Source organism: Plecotus auritus (genome assembly GCF_963455305.1).
Source record: "Plecotus auritus genome assembly, chromosome: X".
Taxonomy (NCBI): domain Eukaryota; kingdom Metazoa; phylum Chordata; class Mammalia; order Chiroptera; family Vespertilionidae; genus Plecotus; species Plecotus auritus.
The window spans coordinates 113999094-114008878 of record NC_137784.1 but is presented as its reverse complement, the minus strand read 5'-3'; the positions used below and the strand labels follow the sequence as shown (position 1 = coordinate 114008878).

The 9785-nt window shown below is 42.4% G+C and overlaps 1 protein-coding gene across 3 annotated transcripts in view; it reads left to right on the top strand.

The window, feature by feature from the left end:
* Positions 1–1740: 1740 nt before the first annotated feature.
* Positions 1741–9785, top strand: part of MOSPD1 (motile sperm domain containing 1) — a 35197-nt gene continuing 27152 nt past the window's right edge. For 2 of the 3 annotated variants that reach the window (XM_080651945.1, XM_080651944.1), the window contains exon 1: positions 1741–1883. The gene's annotated coding sequence lies outside the window, so the exon portion shown is untranslated. The remainder of the gene's footprint in view (positions 1884–9785) is intronic. The other variant, XM_080651946.1, reaches the window with a different exon arrangement.

The window sequence follows — 9785 nt, the reverse complement described above, 5'->3', positions numbered from 1 at the left end:
GATGATTACTAGAATTACAGGGGTGATCACATTGCAAGATATAAAAATGTTGAATCACTATATTGTACATCTGAAAAAATTTTTTTAATGGAAAGCTTCACGAATTTGTGCAGGGGACATGCTAATCTCTGTATTGTTCCAATTTTAGTATATGTGCTGCCGAAGTGAGCACGTACACCTGAAATTAATATAACTAATATAACATTGTACACCAACTATATTTAAATTTAACAATTAAAGAAATAGTTCTCATGGGAGATCCTGGAAGTTTATTTGAGGACATAGCGTTTCCCCTGGGCCTTGAAAGATAGGTAGAATTGCAAAGACAGAGAAGGACATTATTAAGTGGAGAGAATCTGTGAGAAAAGGCATCAGAAGCTTGAGCCCAAGGAATATCTCCTGGCAGCCCATTGCTTACGTGGGCAACTGGGGAGAATTCTTTGGGCCTTATGCTTGTGGGGAGGGTACCTGTGGCAGCTGTACCTTGCTCTTCCTTTCAGAAATTAAAATTTAATTTTCATAATTTTATTTATGGGACAGTCATAGAATTTTTAAAAAAATATTTTTATTGATTTCAGAGAGGAAGGGAGAGGGAGAGAGAGATAGAACATCAATGATGAGAATCATTGATCAGCTGCTTCCTGCATACCCCCTACTTGGGATTGAGCCTGCAACCAGGCATGTGCCCTTGATCAGAATCAAACCTGGGACCCTTCAGTCCGCAGACCAATGCTCTATCCACTGAGAAAAACCGGCTAGGGCTTGATAATTCTATTTTTAATGATACTTCAAGGGGCCTGTGGTTATTACTGACTGTATGGCCACCTTTTAAGGGAATGATTTGAGGTAGCCAACACTGGTTGGGTTTTCCCAGGCCTTGCTGTCTTTCATGGATGGTCATTTGATTGGGTTAGAGCAGTCGTCGGCAAACTCATTAGTCAACAGAGCCAAATATCAACAGTACAACAACTGAAATATCTTTTGAGAGCCAAATTTTTTAAACTTAAACTTCTTCTAATGCCACTTCTTCAAAATAGACTCGCCCAGGCCGTGGTATTTTGTGGAAGAGCCACACTCAAGGGGCCAAAGAGCCGCATGTGGCTAGCGAGCCACACTTTGCCGACCACGGGGTTAGAGTATTGGGTGCATCAGAAAAGGATTACAGAGGGCCTTATATCCCATGCAAGGGGTGTAGGTAAGACATTGGGAAGTTTTAAGTTACCTATACATCTTAGATAAATCCCTCTGATTGCTGTCTGGGAGATGAGGCAAGGATAGAAGGAGAGCGTCCAAACAAGAGGCTAACTGAGAAAAAGGTCATGGGGCCTAAACAGACAGCACTGAAGATTGAGTGGAGAAATTTGGTCAACAGGACATGTCTCAGAGGTAGAATCAACTAACCTTTGGTACTCACTGGATCTGTGAATGCCTGTAGGGGAGTAAGAAGCGGGAAGAGTCAAGGGTGGCTGCATAACAAGTGCAAAGGCAGATGGCACTTCTGTAAGTCTCTAGTCTCCTCAAGGAGCATAGAGAGGGGAGGGGAAAGGAGGGGAAGAGAGGGAAAGGGAAGGAGGGGAAGGGAGGGAGGGGAGGAGGAAGAGACTGGTCAGAGACAGAAGGAAGAAGTTTGGAGCACTGAGAAGGAAGAAACCCTAGAGGCCAGGTGGCAGTAAGGAAGCCACTCCCTCAGCTCAGGCCCCGCCCCTGGCTCCACCTCTTCTTCCTTTTCCCACCCACCCCATAACAGCAGATCTCGTCCTAGAGGGCGGAGAGAAGTGGCATTTGAGTCCTCCGGTATCCCAGCAGGCAGTGCAGCCTAGAGACGCTGACAAAGGACCGAAGGAGCAGTCTCAGCTGCTTTCCTTGGAGCCGGGTTTGCCGAGGTGAGAGTCCCCCACCTTCCCGTCACACACTCCTCCGACTTCGGGAAAACGTGGAAGTTACGTTGCCGAGAGACCCCATGGAAAGAACGAGCAGTCCCCAAATCCAGAGCCTGGCTCAGTGACTGACAGCAGGGCTCGGTGGCGCCAGGATGCGGGTGGGAGGTGGAGAGAAGGAATCTGATGGGGTTCTTTCTGCTCTGTCTCTCTCAATTGCCCTGCAGTATGCGGATCCCAGCCTCTGGTCTGGCCGGCTCCTGTGTGTGTTTCTCGTGCACGGGCGGAGGCAGCAGGCTCGGGAACCTTGCTGTGCTTGCCAAACAGAGTTCGGTTACCCCGGGGATGCGACTCTGGGGAGAACTCTTTGACGGATGTTTTGAGGAGAGCTGGGGGAGGGAAGTTGACTCCCTGTTTGGGGTGACACCGTCCTTGCCTTTCCTCCAGCCCTACTGGCCCACTCATTGAGCAACTGGAAGGAAATCGGCGGGTTTGGAGCGAGGCGTCCTGGGGTGGCTGGAGGAAGATGAAAGTGGGGTGGAGAGGCTGGGAGGGAGAACGAAAGCCTTCTTGGAATGGTGGGGGTGGGGTGTAGGGGCTATGTGGCCTATGCTTCCCCCTTCCAGGACCTCTGCACAGATCCTGATGGTTGCACCAGCTGCTCGGCTGTAAACAGGCTCACATGACCTGTTTCACTTGGAGCCGGCCAGTGTGGGGATGGGGGCTGGAAAGGCTGGGCCAGGCCAATCAGGTGGAGCTGAAGTCCTAGGACAGACCTTTGATACTGTCTCCCCTGCCCTCCCGCCCTTAATCAGTGCTCTGCGGTTTCCCTTTCTGAGTAAAGTAACTGACATCTGTCCTCTACGTACTGTAGTAGCATTTCTGCACCAGTAGACTCTAAGACTTCTCATATAGGAGAGCGAGAGGGCAAGTATTAGATGAAAACAGTCCCCGATTTTTACTTTTGAAAGGAAATGAGATCGACGCAAACCTGAAAAATTGGATCTTGCCTAAAAAGCATTCCTGTTCTCTAGGAATGCATTGCATTCTTAATGTGAATTCCAGACAGGGAAAGGTCTACTTTTTCAGGCAGGGCACACATAGGATTTAATATATTCTTGATGCTGAAAATCGTGTCAAAATTTTCTAAGTGCTGGGAAATCTTTCTGACTATAAGATGCGATATTCAGGATATTGTATAAGGAGTGGACACCAACTTTTAGATCATGACATATTTGGTATAAAGCAGTTGGAAGTTTGGAAAATGGGGCCAAACGTGCCTTTAAAGTTGTTAATGTCTACATACCCAAACAGGATGGGAGTTTCTGAAGCACTTCTAGAACTCTCAAAATAAGAGGTTTAATCAAATATCAGTATATTTGAAAATGTGGAATTTTGCAAATGAGGTAGTTATGTAGATTCCCATTATATGTAATATATAATTAAATATAATGCACAATATTCAGTATAATGAATATAGGCAAATATAGGAAATAGAACAAATAGCTTATACTAGTAAAATAATTCGTGTTTCTTCCCTTAACTTGTTCATGCACATTTTCTCCCCAAATATTTTTAATGGAGCTTGTTACATTTAACTCTAATTCTTGAAAATATGAAACAATAAACTCCAAGAAAAGCTTCCTCATTCTCTACTAGACAAATAAAGTAAGTAATTTGCTATTCTTTTTCTGTTTTTAAAAAGTTTAGATGGAAAATAGAGGGATTCATTTTTTTATTTTATTTTTTTAAAATATATTTTTATTGATTTTAGAGAGGAAGTGAGAGGGAGAGAGTGATAGAAACATCGATGATGAGAGAGTCATTGATTGATTGCCTCCTGCACACCCGCTACTGGTGATCAAGCCTGCAACCTGGGCATGTGCCCTGACCGGAAATCGAACCCATGACCTCATGGTTCATAGATTGATGCTCAACCACTGAGCCACGCCGGCTGGGCGAAAATAGAGGAATTTAAAATCTTATCTAAAATTTAAAGGAGATTATCAGTATTGCTCTTAATCTGGTTTTGCTACCCTGTAGCATTCTGGAGAATCTTGCCCTACAATAAACAGATTAAGTGATTTGCTCTTCGAGGGCTTCCATTTCCTCATCTGTAATATGAAAATTTTGTTTTAATCTCCAGGGTCTTTTATAGTTCTCCAATTCCATAAAATAGTGCAGTTTTTTTTTATTGGGGATTATTCTTGGCCAAAATAAGATTGTCAAATAAGCCAAGATGTTGATATCAACTAAAAGAACATTCAATAAGTAACAAGAGGTATCCAGAGTCCTAATAGAAATAGAAATTATTGAATAGGTTGACCTGTACCTCTCTTTCTCATTTTCCTCTCCATCAGAAAATTGAAGATTGCCTCAGCTAAATCCTATTTCCAAAATCAGAAATAACAGTTCCACTTGACTTTCTTGACCTTCATAGCATAGTACAAAGTCTGATTCTTTCACTCATTACAACTTTTTCCTGAAATAAGTGGGCTATGTGATCAGTGATGAAGCTAGAATAAAAAGAAGGTGGTTCTAGCAGGGCCTCACCTTGGTAGTATCTTGGTTAGATCACCAGAACATTTTTTTAACTTTTCAGGGTTTGAAATTTAATTTTTCCAGCACATCCAGAAATTACCCATCAATCTCAGGGATTGACTCACACTAACCAAACTTAAAAGATTTCTTTGTTAATATATGAATGCCAGCTTACTAACTTACAGTGAGAAGTAGAACTGCCAAGCAGACCAAGAGACACATATGCAAGCCAGGGCACCCTTTGTTCTTGACACTGGGAACACATAGATGTTGCTCTTGACCTTCCTTTATTCTGGATCATTCTTATAACATCTAGTGATCAATACATTCAACAAGAGTACAATATGTTTTTATATAAAAGCCATTTCAGTAACACCTTTGTATGGATCTCTCCTAGTCTCTTGATAGACCTTGGGCCACCTGCAAAGCATCTCTAAAATCTGTTCCTCTCCATTCCTACTTAATCTAGGCCTTCATCATCTCTCCATGCCACAGTGATTCAACAGCTTTTTTCTTCTCACTATGACTACTCTAGAGTCAGGTACTGTGCTTGACTGGGTCAGTGGCAACCAGCTTCCTACTTAAGATCTTATCCAGTCAGTTCCCTGCTTAAAATCCTATGGAGGTTTCCCATTGCCTGAAGCAGTGCTTCTAAGTGTAGTATGCATCAGGATCATCTGGAGGGCCCCAACCCCAGAATTTCTTTAAAAAAATTTTTTTAAAAATATATTTTTATTGATTTTAGAGAGGAAATGAGAGGGAGAGAGAGATAGAAACATCAATGATGAGAGAGAATCATTGATCGGCTGCCTCCTGCATGCCCCCTACTGGGGACTGAGTCCACAACCCGGGCATACCGGGCGGACTGGGAATCGAACCGTGACCTCCTGGTTCATAGGTAAATGCTCAACCACTGAGCCATGCTCAGTAGATCTAGGGTGGGACCTGAGAATCAGCATTTCTAACAAGTTACCAGGTGAAACTGCTGCTGCCAGCACCACATGTTGAGAAACACTGGCATGCAGAATCAAGTGTAAAGCCCTCAAACTTGGCTTACAAGACTTATCTCCATCCACCTCCAGCTTACCTTTCCTGGCTTATCTCTTTCATACTACTTTTTAACCATAGGCAATGCCAAAGCTAATTTTAAGAGTCCCCTTCATGTATTTATACATATTCTTCCTGGAATTTATCCCTCTCCACTACCTCTGAAAACTCCTGTTTAAGGAAGACTGTTACTTTCTTTATGCTACCAGAGCATTTTATATCTACCAGCATTTTAACACTTACTACATCATATTCTAACTACTATGTGTATCTGTTTTTCCTGCTAACCGAGTTTTGAAGGGTGAGAGCATGTTTCCATCTTTTCCCCACATTCCATAGCACAGTGCTTGGTATATAAGTGCTCTGTCAATGTTTGTTGAATGAATTTGTGATTCTAAAACTTCTGAGAGTACTATATGTACATACTTCGTATAATGAATTATACGAAGCAACATACATACTTCGTATAATGAATTAGTATGGATTTTGCTTTGAGAATTGCACATCTTGAAATAACAAAGACATTGAAATATTGTAAAATAAATGTTGGAAATAACTAGCTTAAAAGAAATATCTCAAAAAAGACATTACTGGAGGACATCCTTATTTTTTTAATGCTTAAAGCATGCACTACTGAACTTGACATCTTTTTTTGTTTTTTGTTTGTTTGTTTTGTTACTTTTTTGTTGTTAATCCTCACCAGAGGATATTTTTCCATTGATTTTTCTTAAAATATACTTTTATTGATTACAGAGAGGAAGGGAGAGGGAGAGGGGGATAGAAAAATCAATGATGAGAATCATTGATCGGGTGCCTCCTGCACGCCCCCTACTGGGGACTGAGCCCGCAATCTGGGCATGTGCCCTTGATGGGAATTGAACCTGGGATCCTTTGGTCCACAGGCCGACGCTCTATCCACTGAGCAAAACCGGCTAAGGCTCCATTGATTTTTAGAGAGAGTGGAAGGGAGAGGGAAAGACAGAGAGAAATATCAATGTGAGAGAAACATCGATTGGTTGCCTCCTGCAGGACCCAGGCTGGGAGGATCCTGAAACTGAGGTACATGCCCTTGACCAGAATCAAACCCAGGACCCTTTGGTCGACAGGCTGAGGCTCTATGCACTGAGCCAAACCAGCTAGGGCTCAACTTTACATCTTTAATATATAATAGCTTATCACTACATATCATTTATAGCAGTCAATCCCATTAGTAAGGTATCAAATTATACAAAAAAACTAGCAAATTTATAAAAGCAAAAGTATTTAATATTGAGCATTGAACTATTAAAAATATAAAGAGAATATTATAACATCACTTGTGTAAGAGTTAACTTTAGGAAAATCCCAATAGATGATAGTGAAACTCAAAGAGGATGATAACTGAGTTTATGAAATGGGAAGGAAATAGAGGTTTTAATGCCATTGAGAGTAAAGCAAAAGAACTTGTTGCTGTTAACTGTTTCTTACTTACTTGGCATTGGCAAGGACTACACCAAACATGGAGGAAGAAGATAGCCCCTGTGCCCAGATAAAAGGGAGCAGGCCTGGAGGTGGAGCTAGGAACCCTAATCAGAGTAAACACAAGAGCCAGGGACAGATAGTAAGTAGCTGGTGTTCTGAAGCCAAGGAAATGGGTCAGTAGTTTTTGGGCAAGTCTCTACTTTGAAACACCCCTATCTGTTTCAAGCTTTGAACCACTTTATTATAAAAATACCCAAGTTTCACTTTTTTCACTTGATTTTTATTGCAGCCTCCTCTTCTCAAAAAAGGAGGGACAACTGACAATATGATTTCTGTGGTCTTAACAGTTTTGAATATATGGTGGTAAAAGATATCGAAACTCCCCTGTTTATCTCAGTCTCATCTTTTTCTGGTCAAGCCAAAGTGAGGGGAACAGAAAATAATACAATTTGTGGGGTACTGGTCGCCCTGGACTGATGGTAGAAAGTGTGTGTGATGATTTCAGTGTATTTAGGCCTTTATTGGGGGGTGGGGAAGTAGTTTGCAAACTGATCACAAGGTGGTGTACATACATAGGGTTTTCTTTCAAATTTCATTCAGGATTGCATTTCTGTACCTTTAGTGCAAGGGGGTAGAGGCGGGGGGGTGGGCGGGAGGTTGGCGCGGAAGGACAAGGTAGTTTCCTGTAGCACCAGCTCCCAGCTTCACAGTTTCCCTGTAAGGTCGAGGGTATGGGGGTATGTTGGAGTCTCGTATTTCTTTCTTTTATTTTTTTTGAGCCTGGTATTTCTAAACACTGTTGGCCCAGTTGGGCACTGAAGAGCCGGAGGAGCTGACGGGAGGGGCGGGAGATAGAAGAGAGGGAAGGAATGGGTAGAGATGGCTGGTCGTCTGTTCTCCTTTTACCCCAACCTATGGCAAGTAGCCACTATAGATTTACTGTTCCTCTAATTGGGATCCTTTTTCTGTCTTCGGATGAAGTGTGTTCACTTACAAGGAAGAAGTGTTACTTGATGGAGACAAATATTAGTAGACACCTGTAGGTTAACTGATAAGCTCAGTATCTTCTAAGAGCCTAACACTGAGCTTGGGTATATGAAGGATGAAAATAAAACCCCACAAGAAAACAATATGGCACTATGCCTGAAGTCTGGGGAGTAAAAATTAATCCACACAAAACAAAAGTCAAAATAGCCAATCTATACCGTAAGTGCATAATAGCCCGGCTGGCGCGGCTCAGCAGTTGAGCGTTGACTTATGAACCAGGAGGTCACGGTTCGATTCCTGGTCAGGACATATGCCTGGGTTGCAGGCTTGACCCCCCAGTGGGTTGCGTGCAGGAGGCATCCAATCAGTGATTCTCATCATTGATGTTTCTATCTCTCCTCCCTTTCTCTCTGAAATCAATAAAGACATATTTTTAAAAACAAAATCAGTGAGATCCATGTAGATCAGGGTGGTAGAAGAAGAAGGCTTCAGAGAGAGGGGATTTGAACTAGGATTTGAAGAATGAGGAAAACAATGGTATTCATAGAGAACAAATAAGATAAACCCTGGTTATTAATGACCTAATGAACATTTACTGACAGCCATAGCTATTTTATACTAGTAGGCAGGAAAAGAAAGTGTGCACATCTTAGTAAGTGGAATTGTCTCTTGATATTTTTGATATTTTCTTTATAAAACTGAAAAGGAAACATATATATCAAGAGCTGAATTTTGGATCATCCTTTGAGAACTCTCTGGAAAAGAAGGGACATTTTTAGAGATGAGGGCATGTGTGGATGCTAGCATTAGGGAGGCAGGACTTTTGAATTGAGACACAAAGGAGATGATGACTGTATAGGGAAGTGTGAGTGGTGACCAGACTCCTTCCACCAATATACTGGTAAGTCCCTTACTTACCCTGGGCCTTCTATCCTCAGCAGGAAAATGAGAAGGCTCAGGAGCTAACATTCTTTGACTTTGTGCATGCTTTTATGAAAACAACCTTATAAATAAACTAGAGGCCCAGTGCATGGATTTGTGCACTGGTGGGGCCCCTTGGCCTGGCCTGTGGGGATCAGGCCGAAGCCAGCTCTCTGACATCCCCTGAAGAGTCCCAGATTGCAAGAAGGCGTAGGCCAGGCCGAGAGACCCCACTGGTGCACAATCGGGGCTGGGAAGGGACCACAGGAGGGCTCCAGGGCATGTCCGGCCTGTCTCGCCCAGTCCCAATCGGCTGGACCCCAGCAGCAAGCTAACCTACAGGTCAGAGCATCTGCCCCCTGGTGGTCAGTGTGCATCATAGCGAATGGTCAAATGAACAGTTGGACACTTAGCATATTAGGCTTTTATTACATAGGATTTGCATTAAGGTTTTATTGGCTCAGTATATTATCACTCCCCAGAATTTTTGTACCTTATTGTTTTGCAATATGGACTGGAGTGAAGAGAAAGTGTTAATCTCCAGAAAACCATCAATTAAAGGCAGGTGTTAGTTTCATTAGGTTTGCTGGCAGAGTCTCTGAATTTGCCCTGGTGACCTGGTGCTAATTCCTTCCTAATTTCCACTGATTGGACTTTAGGAGGTAACATCTTTGCCAAGATATGTGAGAAATGGAATCAGGGATCTGAAAAGAAATAACAAACTGCTCAAAAAATACTTATAGTGACCAGGGGATAGACAGCCTATTCATGATTTGTGAGGAAATGTGTACATATTCAAGTGGTAAAGAGAAAGCTTAAAAATTAAAACAATAAAAATTTCTACTAAGCCAAAATATATATAAAGCTAGTAAAATTTCTACTCTGGCCTGTGACGATTAACTTCTCTTTAAGGTTATTTCATGGTTAGCTTTATAAACCATCTTATATCCT